General features: G+C 45.3%; 1 protein-coding gene across 3 annotated transcripts in view; it reads left to right on the top strand.

Moving 5' to 3' along the window:
- The first annotated feature begins 5,038 nt into the window (after positions 1-5,038).
- Positions 5,039-13,849, top strand: part of TMEM33 (transmembrane protein 33) — a 45,296-nt gene continuing 36,485 nt past the window's right edge. Inside the window, exon 1 of one of the 3 annotated variants that reach the window (XM_073608515.1) lies at positions 5,039-5,179. The gene's annotated coding sequence lies outside the window, so the exon portion shown is untranslated. Of the gene's footprint in view, positions 5,189-13,849 lie in introns of all 3 variants that reach the window. The other 2 variants (XM_073608517.1, XM_073608516.1) reach the window with 2 other exon arrangements.

Raw genomic sequence — 13,849 nt, 5'->3', positions numbered from 1 at the left:
ACTTCTTCATGACTATATTCTCTGACAAAGGGACGTTGTGTCCTGAAACGCGCCGGGTTGCCGTGATCCACACGGGAATTTATCATCATTGTTAATCAATTTTAGCGGTTTGATTTTTCATATTTGTATATATATATATATATATATATATATATGTGTATTTTTTTGAATAAATTATATTTGTATTATTGTACTTTCGTTGCCGTTAAAGTCCTTATTTGGGGATTACCTCCTTTTTTACTTTTATCATACTTATAATGCAATTTGTGGGATAATGCACTAGGCCTGTGCACCCTTATTTTTTCGTTCTTTATTTGGCTACAAGTACTAGGGGCATTCGTTAAGCCAAAGCGCTGTTGATTAAACTCATACAGTCCTGGAGGATTTTCTCGATCCCCCTCTGTCACATGCACTTGACAATAGCCAAGTCTAAAGTTGAAAAGTGTTGGCAGTCTTGGACCTGTATTACTGAAGGATGGCTTCTGCTGGAGGGGTTGCACTTTGCGGTGCACCAGGACAGTACTGTAATGCTGCAGAGTAGCGCCCAACATTTCTTAATCTGGATACAGGGATGTTTTTTCAAGGCAGGCGTCCCTCTTCAGACCCTACTTTGCCAGGAACCTTTCCCTGTGCTATACACTTTCCCTAGCAAGAGGGGTCTCTGTCCTGGACCTACCACTTGCTCTAGGCATGCTCAAATGATCACCCTTTTATATAGAGTCCCACAACAAGATGGTTGCTGGAAATCTTGAGAGAACATAGGTTCCAATTGGATAGCTGACCTCCCTGAGAAACAAACAAGTTGACAATTCCTCTAAGGTCCTTTCAAGCATGTGAACCATTCCTTTCAACAGTTCAGTCATGTCTTTTCAAAGCAAAAAACAAATTAAGTTGACATCAGTTTTTCCATGCAAAAACTGACTTTTTGTCCATTCTGTTTTTTGTTCAATCAGTTTTTTTTAACCACTTTACGACTGCCCACCACATATATACCAAGGCAGGGCGGCCGCTGTGCGCTGGATCACGTATCTAGTACGTGACCCGCGTGCCGGGGTAGGGAGTTCCCGGCTGTGCAGCAATTGGCTACGGCATGAACAAATCAGCGGGTGCCAGCCACTGACTGATCGCCGGCACCAGACGATCAGCTTTGGCAATTACCAAAGAGAACCCTGTGTAGGTAAAAAAAATACAGGGCTCTCTTCTGACAGCAGCAATATGCTGTTTTTTCTCCCTACAAAGCAGGAAGTAAAAAACAGCACACACAGTGCACAGTAGCACATGTTGGGTACATATTTAACCCCTTGATCACCCTAGATGTTAACCCCTTCCCCGCCAGTGTCATTAGTACAGTGACAGTGCATATTTTTTAGCACTGATCACTGTATTGGTGTCACTGGTTCCCGAAAAAGTGTCAAAAGTGTCAGAATGTCTGCTGCAATATTGCAGTCCTGCTATAAGTCGCTGATCGCTGCTATTACTAGTAAAAGAAAAAAAATTAAATATCCCAAAGTTTGTAGACGCGATAACTTTTGCACAAACCAAACAATACACACTTATTGGGATGTTTTTCAAAAACATGTAGCAGAATACAGATTGGCCTAAACTGATGAAGAAATTAGAAATTAAAACACATCCAATTTTTTGGATGTGTTTTATAGCAGAAAGTAAAAAATTTCTTTTTTTTTTCAAAATTGTCGCTCTTTTTTTGTTTATAGTGCAAACAATAATAATTGTTATAATAATAACAATAAGCTCTATTTGGGGGAAAAAAAGGACATAACATTTATTTGGGTACAGTGTCACACGACCGTGCAATTGTTAGTTAACCGCTTCCAGACCGCCCCAAGTACATATACTGCGGCAGGGCGGCCCTTCAGCGCCAAATTACGTACCTGTACGTCATTTCCAGGTCGGGGGTGTGCATCAACCTGCTCCCGCTGTGATTGGACACAGCAGGAGCCAATCAGCGGGTCTGGTGGACCCGATGTTCGCCGGCACATGGCGATCTTCCCCGAGAGAGGCAGAGTGGCGGTCTGCCTATGTAAACAAGGTAGATCGCCGTTCTGTCAGAGGGGAAGATGGAGATCCTGTGTTTCTGCTAAGCAGGCACAAGGATCTCTGTCTTTCCACAGTACAACCACCCCACACACAGTTAGCAAGCACTCCTAGGGAACACATTTAACCCTTTGATCGCCCCTGATGTTAACCCCTTCCCTACCAGTATCATTAGTAAGTGACAGTGCATATTTTTAGCACTATTGGCGTCACTGGTCCCAAAAAAGTGTCACTTAGTGTCAGATTTGTCCCGCTAAAAATCACTGATTGCCGCCATTACTAGTAACAGAAATAAAAAAAATTAAAAATGCCATAAATCTATTCCATAGTTTGTAGATGCTATAACTTTTGCACAAACCAATCAATATACGCTTATTGGGATTTTTTTTCCCCAAAAATATGTAGCAGAATACATATTGGTGCAAATTTATGAAGAAATTATATTTTTTTTTATTGGACATGTTTTATAGCAGAAAGTAAGAAATACTATTTTTTTAGAAAATTTGTCGGTCTTTTTTTGTTTATAGCGCAAAAAATAAAAACCACAGAGGTGAATAAAAAAACACCAAAAAACATTATTTGTGGGGAAAAAAAGACATCAATGTTATTTGGGTACAGCATCACATGACAGCGCAATTGTCAGTTAAAGTAACGCAGTGCCGTATCGCAAAAAATGGCCTGGTCAGGAAGGGGGGGGGGTAAATCTTCCAGAGCTGGAGTGGTTAAAGTGGTTGTATGCCCTGAAAAAAAAAAAAAACACCTGTAAGGCAAAGGCATAATAAGCATACGAGCGAAGAACAAAACGCCCGCACTGCCTCCTGATCACTGCTGAGGGAGCTGACTTGTTGCCTCTGTGTTTCTTCTGGGTTGGCGGCTCTGGTGCTGTGAGTGGCCAAAGGCACAAATATGTCAATCCCGCACGGGAGCCCTCTTTCCCGCAAGAACCGGTGTTCTGTCAAAAAAGCCAACTCGTCAGAAACTCTAACTACTTAACTTCCGGTTTCTTTAAAACATCAGTAATTGGAGATTTTGACAAACTGTTGTTTGGACACAACACCAGCAACCAAATACAGTCCGGTGCACGATATTATGAGCGGAGATTGTTACTCCGCCCCGATACTAGGCAACAAAATGGCCATCTCCGAGGCGATGACAACTATGTCCTCGTTAGCCGCTGTGCTGTCAAAACAGCTATATCTTCCTGTACCGGACTGTATTCGGTAGCTGGTGTTGTGTCCAAACAGCAATTTGTGGAAATATGCAATTACTGATGGTTTAACCACTTCAATACAGGGCACTTATACACCTTCCTGCCCAGACCAATTTTCAGCTTTCAGCGCTGTCGCAGTTTGAATGACAATTGCGCAGTCATGCTACGCTGTACCCAAACTACATTTTTATCATTTTGTTCCCACAAATAGAGCTTCCTTTTGGTGGTATTTGATCACCTCTGCGGTTTTTATTTTTTGCTATACAAGACCGAAAATTAAAAAAAAAAAAAAGTTTTGCTTTTGTTTCTGTTAAAAAATTTTGTAAATAAGTTTTCTCTTTCACTGATGGGCACTGATAAGGCAGCACTGACAGGCACTAATAAGGCGGCACCGATGAGGTGGCACCAATGAGTGGGCACTGACGATGGGCACTGGTAGATGGCACTGATATACAGCACTGATGGGCATTGATAGGCGGCACTGATGGGCACTCATGGGTGGCACTGAGAGTTGACACTGTTGGGCACTGAAAGGCTGCAAATATGGGTTCTTATGGGTGGCACTGATAGGCATCCCTGGTGGCACTGGCAGGTATTGTGAGTGGGCACTGATTGGCAGCTGCCTGGGCACTGATTAGTATTTCCCTGGGGGTCTAGGGGGCATACCTGGTGGCCCAGTGTGGAAGGCCATCCTGGTGGTCCTGGGCGGCTTCCCTGGTGGTCCTGGGTGGGATCCGAGGGGGGGCTGTGCTGATAAATAATCAGCACAGACCCCCCCTGTCAGGAGAGCAGCCGATTGGCTCTCCTCTACTCGCATCTGTTAGACGCGAGTGAGGAAAAGCCGATCACAAGCTCTTCCTATTTACATCATGATCAGCAATGATTGGACACGGCTGATCACGTGGTAAAGAGTCTCCGTCAGAGACTCTTTACCTAGATCGGAGTCGCGGTGTGTCAGACAATGATCCAGGGGCGCGCAGCGGCTTAATATCCTGAGGACGTCATATGACACCCAGTCAGGGTATTGAAAACACTTTACAGCTGTCATTTTGCTATATGGCGGGCGGCAAGTGGTTAAATAAACCAGAAGTGACGTGATTGGAGTGCCAAATCGCTCCAATGTGAATCAGGGCTTAGAGCACATGCGGCGCTGACATCACTGGCTGCATGCAAGGTGAAGATCTTCTTAACGGTACAGGTTTAGGAGATATTCATTGAACATACAGGTGAGCTTTATTATAGGCTTACCTGTAGGTAAAAATGTGCAAGCGGAGTATACAACCACTTTAATGGAAGAAAAATAGGGCTTTGATCCATTCCATAAAAGGGATGTTTATGGAAGCGGATCGAAATAGACGATCATCCGTTTTTCCGTAGAGATGCATTGATGTCCGTTGTTCATCCGTCAACAGATGGATGAAAAATAGACAAACGTTCCTCATGTATGAAAAGGGCCCAACAGACTCCAGTCCACCTTCACAGCGCCATCTACAGGACAGAGGGGGGACCTGCCTCAGTCCTCCCAGGGATCAGTGCTGTCCTCCTGGGTGTATACTGACTGATGATAGAACTCTCAGCCTCCATTATTAATAAAGGAGGGATCACACCAGGAGAGAACCTGCTCGCCGTGTACTCCGCCCAGGGCCAGCCTTCCCTCAGTCACCAACACCGGGTACCTGCCATCCACCTCTGAGCTCCCTCCTCACCACACAGAATATTCCAGAACAGCCCCCTCCCCCTCCTCCGCCATTGCACAATTCCCGCTGTCCATCAACGTGACGTACACGAGGCAGGCCCCGCCTTCTTGTCAAACCGGCGCCTCCTGACCACGCCCCGTCCTCCGTTCCATTGGTGGAAGTGACGAGCCGCCGGAAGAGGTGCCAGTCCGGTGCGGGGAGCAGGGTGAGCGGCGAGGTGAGGCCGGTACGGTGACGGAGGGTGTGTACGGTGTGTGTGAGGGGGAGGACAGCTGGAGTAGCCGGTAACCAAGGCTGCGTTGCTAGGGACTTGTGGTAGGCCTCATCCAGAATGAATGGAGAATGGGGGTTCATAGTGCTGCAGTGTCAGTCCCAGTGCTTGGCTTCTAAGGCCGTACAGCCAGAAGGAAGGGGAGGGGGCGGAGCTCCCTGACACCTGTGTGATCTCCACATCTCATGACATGTTCATGTATCTTTGTGTATGTGGGGGGATCTGATGTCTTGCACACAGTCTCCTAAAGGATCAGTCCACCTATAGAGAAGGATGGGGGCCGCCATTGTGGATCTGCTTCTAAAAATGCCAGATACCTGGCTGTGTCACAATCCAATACCTATGAGGAAACTGCCATTACATATCATGGGGATACATTCCCCCACTATAAGTCCAAGTATAGACTGATACCAAGAGAGGGCACTACAGATCCCAGCAGAACCTCTATCTACTCTCTATTATGGGGATGCAAATCAGTACCGGCTCCCAGCATCCCCCTGTATGTGTGTGGAAATCTCTCTCTCTAGCTCTCCATACACACACAGGGCAGTGTTGGAAGTGGTGCCACCTGAATTCATCATTTTTGCTGCTTCCCGCATGGCAAAGATGGCCGCTTTGTGCGTTGTGTGTACGCATGCGCCTCCGCGTTGTGTTGATGAGCAGTGGCGGCTGGTGCTCCATTTTTTGGGGGGGTGGTAAACAAACCTCCCGGAGGAGAATCGGGAAGACAATAGCGAATATTCAGTATTGTCACACAACTGGGTGGGCTCAGGGCACATTGCTCTTCGCCCCAAGCCCACCCCTTTTTTTAAGCCAATTAGAACCTCAGGCTCTGATCATGTGCTTCAAGAAAAAAAAAAACTCCATTGAGATCCATGCATCCGGTGCCCTGCATGTAGATTAGGGGCAGGGCGCATAGATTAAGGGGGTGGCGCTCTTAATGGACGGGCCGCCCCTACTGATAAGTGTCACAGAGCAGAGTTTACTGCCAGACCGTTGTCCCTGTCCAAGCTCAGTGACATTAAACCTGCACTGTTAGGCCCCATTCACACCTGTGCAACCCATCATTTTTATGTTATTTTTAGTTTTTTGTGAATGGGCTTTGCTATGTGTGACAAATGCATCAAACTACCCCAAGTACCTTTTTTATTTTGTTTTTATTTTTTTTTTCGTAACAAAATGCAGGACTGCTACCAGCATTTGGAGTTCCATCAAAAAATAATAGCTCCGCAAGCGCAATGCGCGTTTTTCTGTTCTTTTAGCGTCTTTCCAAAAACGCAGGCAAAAAATGCGTTGCCTAGGTGTGCATGCAGCTTTAACCATTTCAGTACCAGGCACTTTCACCCCCTTCCTGCCCAGGCCAATTTTCAGCGCTGTCACACTTTGAATGACAATTGCACGGTCATGCAACACTGTACCCAAATTACGTTTTTATATATTTTTTGAGACTGATAGAGCTTTCATTTAGTGGTATTTATTCACCACTGTGTTTTTTATTTTTTGTTAAATGGAAAAAAGACTTTTGGGGGGGGGGGCAATGTTTTTCTTAGTTATTTTGGAAGTAAGGTATTTTTCTCCTTCACTGATGGGCGCTGATGAGGCTGCAATGATAATCGGGGTGCTGATTATTAGTGTAAACAATGTATTGGAAGCGTTACCAGTTATCAGCTCTCCTCTCCTCATAGCGCATGAGGAATGCACTGCAAATAACCAGCAAGTCTGTGATCAGCTGTGATTGTGCGTAGTTAATCACATGGTAAAGGGCTGTTGTGATTGGCCCTTTACCCTGATATGTGATTGGGGGCGGGGCAGGCACCTGGTTTTGACAAGTACCTGCTCCCACTTCCAGTCAGATTGCCTAGTCACTGGAAGTTCTCCCCTCCGCTTTGCCTGCAACCTTCCTGGACAATTCCCAGATCCCAGAAGGCTGTGGGAATATTAACAAAGCACAGTGGCTCACACATGGGCAGTAGCACCCAGCTGTGAAGCCGCAAGGAGTCACAGCCGGCCTCCCACAGTTAACATGCCAGCCCTGGGGATGCACAGTTGCTTATTGAAATCGCTCCCGAAGTCCTCAAAGGTAGTGCAGGAACTACTTTCAGAAATCAGTGTGGTGCCGCACTGATTGGGACAGTGCCATTGTTCTATTGGATAGTGCCTGCTATCGAGAAGTGCCCGGGAAGAACGGCGCTAGAACACCGGCAATGGGCTGCAATATGTCATTTGACATGTCAAATCATGCCAGTGTGAACGGGGGCTAACAGTCCTTTTAATCAAAGTCAGCCGCTACAGAATTTGTAGCGGCGGACTTTTATTTTTTTCAAACCAGGTGAATAATCTTTTTAAGGGTGAACTCCAAGAAAACTAAAACTCTAGCGAGACTTGTGTCTGGGGGTTTGGTAAAGAATTTTTACTTACCTGATCCTCTGCATCCCCCCTCCCCCTCCATGCTCAGCTGTCTAAGGGCCTTTGATGTAGGGTCTATAGCCATGTATTGGATGTGAAGACCTTGAGGAACAATCCACCACTGGAGCATAGGGATTGGGTGAGTAAAATGGTTTTACCATCTCCTAGACACAAGGGAGGAGTTTTAGTTTTACTGGAGCTGGACTTTTCCAGGCTCCACCTCACTGAAGGAGCTCAGCGCCTGCTTATGTGACAGGTGCGGCAGCCTGGCAGGGATCCTGTGGTTTTGCCAGGCACAGGAATTGCTGAGCTGTACCAGGATAGAGTATCCAATATGGTCTCTCTGGCCTCAGTGCTGCCCCTCATCAAGCCTTCATGAGTGCCCCCGAGGCAGCTGCCTCAATGCAACGCATGCTGTTGTACTCAGCGGCATTTATGAATAGCATATATTTTTCATAGAGCACCCCTAGGTGTGAATTCTGTCCATGGAGGCAGACTCCACCAAGCCCCCCTCCTGACCCGGGAGGACCTCTAGTACCTTTATCGGTGGCCTGCTTATGAGTCAGAGACCTTGAAAATGCATGTTGTAAATGAGCATACCCAAATTCCTTGTCTTTATAGCTGATCTGGGTCATCAACTCAAGATTTTGAAGCCACAGTATCAGGATGACAGCCAAGGGGACACAGTCCCAATTAAAGGCTCCAGAAATGAGAGCCTACATTAATCACATGAGAAGTTCTCTTTAAAATATTTCAGCTCTAGGATTGTTTATTGGAGTTCTGTATGGGTTCACCCACTAACTTTTTGTATTTTCATGTAGAGGGGAAATCTCCATGTATAGATGTTTGTGTTCTCTTCCTCAGTATATGAAATAAATTAAAATATTAACACTTTCATGATTTGACTTGGCTGTAACTCTAATTTCTCAGTTTAACCACCTCAATACAGGGCATTTCAACCCCCTTCCTGCTCAGGCCATTTTTCAGCTTTCAGCGCTGTCGCACTTTGAATGACAATTGCGCGGTCATACAACACTCTACCCAAATGAAATTTTTATTATTTTTTCTCCACAAATAGAGCATTATTTTGGTGGTATTTGATCACATCTGCGGATTTTATTTTTTGTGCTATAAACAAAAGAAGAGTGACAAGTTTGAAAAAAACACAATATTTTTTACTTTTTGTTATAATAAATATCTTTTTTTTTTTTTTTTTTTTTTTTTTTTTTTAACAAATTTTTTCCTCAGTTTAGGCTGATACATATTCTTCTACATATTTATAGAAAAAAAATCGCAATAAGTGTATATTGATTGGTTTGCACAAAAGTTATAGCGTCTACAAAATAGGGGATAGATTTATAGCATTTTTATTATTTTTTTTTTTTACTAGTCATCGGACACATCGGACACTTTTGACACATTTTTGGGACCATTCACATTTATACAGCGATCCGTGCTATAAAAATGCACTGATTACTGCATAAATGTGACTGGCAGGAAAGGGGTTAACACTAGGGGGTGATCGAGGGGTTAAATGTGTTCCTAGGGAATGTTTCTAACTGAAGGGGGAGGGGACTCACAAGGGGAGGAGACCGATCTGTGTTGCTCTATACTGAGAACACAGATCGGTCTCCTCTCCTCTCTGACAGGACGTGGGTCTGTGTGTTTACACACACAGATCCACGTCCTGCCGTGTTATCAGGCAATCGCGTGTGCCCGGTGGACATCGCGGCCGCCGGGCACGCGCATCGGGTGCCCAGTGACACGGCGGGCGCGCGATTGCTGTCTATGTGGGTAGGGAAGGCATATGACGCCCTCCCAGAACGAGAGCCGCGCCGCCTCGCCGTCATATGACAGCCGGCGGGCGGCAAGCGGTTAAAGACCGAAAATTTTGAAAAAAAAAAAAAAAAAAATGTTTTTGTTTCAGTTACAAAACTTTGTAAATAAGTAAGTTTTCTCATTCACTGATGGGGCTGCACTGACAGCCCTGATAAGCGGCACTGATGGGCACCCATGAGGTGGCACCAATGAGGTGGTACTGATGAGGTGGCATTGATGTACTGTTATGTATGGTACTGATGGATGCAAATCAGTGCCAAATAATAATGCCTGCCAATCAGTGATGCCCATTGTGGGCACTGATTGGTATCCATTGTGGTCTATAGTGGCATACCTTGTGGTGACATCCCTGGTGGTCCTAGTGGCGTTCCTGGTGGTCCAGTGTGGGCATCCTGGGGGGGCTGTGCTGATCGATCAGCACAGACCCCCCCCCTGTCAGAGGAGCAGCCGATTGGCTCTCCTCTACGTGTCTGACAGACGTGAGTGAGGAAAAGCCGATCACCGGCTCTTCTTGTTTACATCGTGATCAGCCGTGATTGGACACAGTTGATCACGTGGTATAGTCTCCGTCAGAGACCCTTTACCGAGATCGTAGTTGTGGTGTGTCATACTGACACACCGCAACAACGATCGCCGTGATGCGCAGCGGCTTAATATCCTGAGGACGTCATATGACGCCCAGTCAGGATATTGAAACCCTTTGCCGCTGTCATTTTGCTATATGGCGGGCAGCAAGTGGTTAATGAACCAAAACTAATTAAAAAAGGTTCATGCAGCATTTTCGGCAGTGTACAGCAACGTACAGTGTGTTAAGATCACACTAACGCCTGAACAGGCCCTAAAGCCTTGTACACACGATCAGATTTTCGGACAACCGTTCGTCTGCTTTTGTTGCATGCTAGTCTCATGTTGAAAGTGAAGAGGTTACTCACCAAATGAAAATTCTCGTACGACAGAATACAACTTCAGAAGTGATGTAATGTGTTGAATAGTTTCTGTATGTATTCCTTCGTTTCTGAGCATGCATAGTCTTGCTCTTACAATTTTTTTTCAGACGAAAACCGTACTAATTACACCGAAAATTGGAGGTTTGAGTTCAAGTACGACAAAAATGTTATAGTCTGCACATCTAGCTTTTGTTGGACGAAAAAAACGTAATCGGCTTTTAAAAGCACCATACCAATGATCCGAAAATCGGCAAGTCGTTTGTCGGACGAAATTTTACTTCTGATTTTCGTATCGTGTAAGGGCCTCAACAGTCTGTATTAGTGGGCAAAGGCAGTGTGCAAGTTTGAGATGCTTCTGCGATCATTCATGATTAATTGCTAATGCAGTTGACCTGCTTCAAGGCTAGGTTCACCCTTTTTTTTTTTTTTTGTTTTATTTCTTTCTCTCTCTCTCTAAATTCCAGCTCCCCTATGCACCTACCAATATACTATTAATGTACCTCTGTTGCAGAAAAATAAAAACTTTCTTTGATTTTTTTAGAACAAGGCCTTACCTTAGCCCCTGCTGTGTTCATAGAAAACGTCATGACTTCCTAGTATGTAGATTTGGAACGTGAGAACCAGTAAGACACAGGAAGCAGATCACCAGCTGACTACATTAGCGCACACCCCTTGCACCCATCAACTATTTCGCATGGCATCCCTCCAGGCATTAGTTTGCCTGGCTTGTCAATGTAGGCTGCCACACCTGCTATGTTTGTACAGCATCCCCCCAGATGCACTGCAGATCACTCTTCAGAGAGCCATGCTAGTGTAAACCAGCCCTTCTATAAAAGGAGAAGCGGTTCTGAATTGCCTGTTGACGCTGACCCTAATCGTTTTTTTTTCGGGATAAGGCATAGTGTGTGAGGACCTTAAAATGCATCTTGCGTTTTATAGATGGAATGGGGCCCCCAGTTAATGTAGAAGGAAAGAAATCTTGTTAAGGCTGGGTTCACACATATGCAGATGGAGTCTGGTGTGTCCCTGTTCACCAGTGCAGGTGCGAATCAGGTCTGAATTTCTGGCTGAATTCGCACCTGAATCGGACCCAAAGACGCACAGGACCCTTTTTAAATGTGTACCACAGCCGCCCAGGACCTGGGTGAACCGGTTTTATTTAGAGCCAGTCACACTCGCCTGTCATTTGAATTTGGTGCGAGGAAACCCGCATCCAATTCAGATATGTGTGAACCCAGTCTAAGGCTCCATTCACCTGAGTATTTTGTAGCTCGAAGCTACAAAACGCTCAACAGTAAAATTCCCATTGTTTGTAACGCTCCTGTTCACACCTGAGTGCTCAGGTGTCTGTCGCTAGACGCCGGTCATGTGAAAAAGTAATGGAGCTTCTTTTTATGCAGATTTGGGGCATTTTTGATCCCATAGACATCAATGGGATTGCCTGAAAAAAAAAAATTTGTGAAAAGTCTATGGGGTCGAAAGCATTCGATCCTGTCCCAATGAATCTCCTGAAGAGCACAGCACATCACTGAACACCCAAAAAGTACAACCCCCCCCCCCCCAAAAAAAAATCATCCAAATACATTACGCTGAAGTGTAAGGCTTAAAGGGGTTGTAAAGGTAAAAATTTTTTCACCTTAATGCATTCTATGCATTAAGGTGAAAAAACTTCTGACAGAACCGCCGCCCCCAGGCCCCCCGTTTTACTTACCTGACGCCTCGAAAGTCAGCTTCGCGTTCCCGACATCTGTTCCTCCGCTCACCCTGGCCACTGATTGGCTGCAGTGGATGGATTGAAAGCAGTGCAGCCATTGGCTCGCGCTGCTGTCAATCACATCCGATGACGCGGCGCGCCGGGGGGCGGGGCCGAGTGATACAGCGAGCGGCTATAGCCGCCGGCTGTATCACGGGAGCGCGCCCGCAAGCACTCACCACCGTGCGAGGGAGCTCGCATTAAGGTGGTGAATGCTTGCGGGGAGGAGCTGAAACAGCCGCCGAGGGACCCCAGAAGACCAGGTTCGGGGCCACTCTGTGCAGAACGAGCTGCACAGTGAAGGTAAGTATAACATGTTTGTTATTTTAAAAAAAAAAAAAAAACACCTTTACAAACGCTTTAATGTACACAGGACGTTTTAAAATCTCTTCTGACTCTAAGTTGACAGATAGTAACCGACGTTTAAAACATAAGTTTTGCCGCGTTTACATGCCGAGTTTAGCCACGTTTGCATTTAGAGGCATTTTTTTTGTCAAAAATGTATCTCCATTAAAACCGCCTGTAAACGAAGGCCTTGTGTACACTGCTGCTGGTTAAGGATGAGCTCCGGCGTGTTCGCATACACTCCACGTGCCGAGCCCACCAGGAAGTTGGCATGGCGCTGTGCTAATCACAGGCAGTGAGAATATTCCCGATCTCTGCGGCTGCACATCGGGAAAATGGAGCTCATCCACGGACATTTAGGAGCAGTTGGGCATTTTTTTCCAACTGCACCTGAACTTTCCTCTGTTATCTTATCAGTACATGTACACAAGGTCGTTTGCAGTCGTTTCTAGGCAGTTGAGTTTAGAGGCTTTTTTTGGAACCCAAAAAAATGCATTCAGAAGCTTAAAGTTCAGAGTTTAGAGGCATTTCAAATACGAAATGCGGCTACCCGTGTTTAGGCGCGATGGTGTCTAGTAGCGTTTTTAAAGGGAAACATTTTATTTATTACTTTTGAGCCTGGAAAATGCTAAAAAAACACACCAACAACTCAATTATCACTGCCTGCAAGCTTGATATACCATGTGATATTCCCCTCATCAGCCAATTCTGCTGTACAATAGACGACTTGCATTACTTGACGCTGAAGTTGAATAGGAATTTCACTCACCCGTCAATCATTGAGAATTTGCAAACTAGACGGAGTCTAACCTTTTCCAAGAGAACGTCAAAGGTGGCAATCAACATGCGTGTAAAATTAAAAAAAATTCTCTGGGTAATTACGCAGCTGAACATAGATATTAGAAAAGTATCCTGTGGACATGCGTTGTGCCATCAATGGATGTGTCCAGTAGAAATGAACTCTGGTCCTCTCACGCAATTTTCTATGTTTTTGGAGCCTCAGCAAAAGCAACATCAGGATCATTTCCTCACACATGCTCATCATGGAATCCATATTAACAAACCAGCCAAAAAATAACAGCAAGCTACAAGCACACTGCTTTCTCAGCTGCTACTCGCACTGTGTTCTCACAGAATGGCTGAAATAGTTTTTAGTGCTTTCTAATCATTTGGGAGGGTCTCCTGAGGTTATCTTTAGTAAAGAGGAGAGGTTGAGAAACATCCTGTGTACATGAAGCCTAAAGGTGAGTTACCGCATTTACAAGCTGTTACAGGCGTTTCAAGTGCCTCTGAACATCCATCCTGAATGCATTTTTTGGCTTTCCA

This window comes from Aquarana catesbeiana, linkage group LG01 (genome assembly GCF_042186555.1).
Source record: "Aquarana catesbeiana isolate 2022-GZ linkage group LG01, ASM4218655v1, whole genome shotgun sequence".
Taxonomy (NCBI): domain Eukaryota; kingdom Metazoa; phylum Chordata; class Amphibia; order Anura; family Ranidae; genus Aquarana; species Aquarana catesbeiana.
Note: the sequence above shows the minus strand (reverse complement) of the source record. Positions and strands in the feature narration are given on the sequence as shown.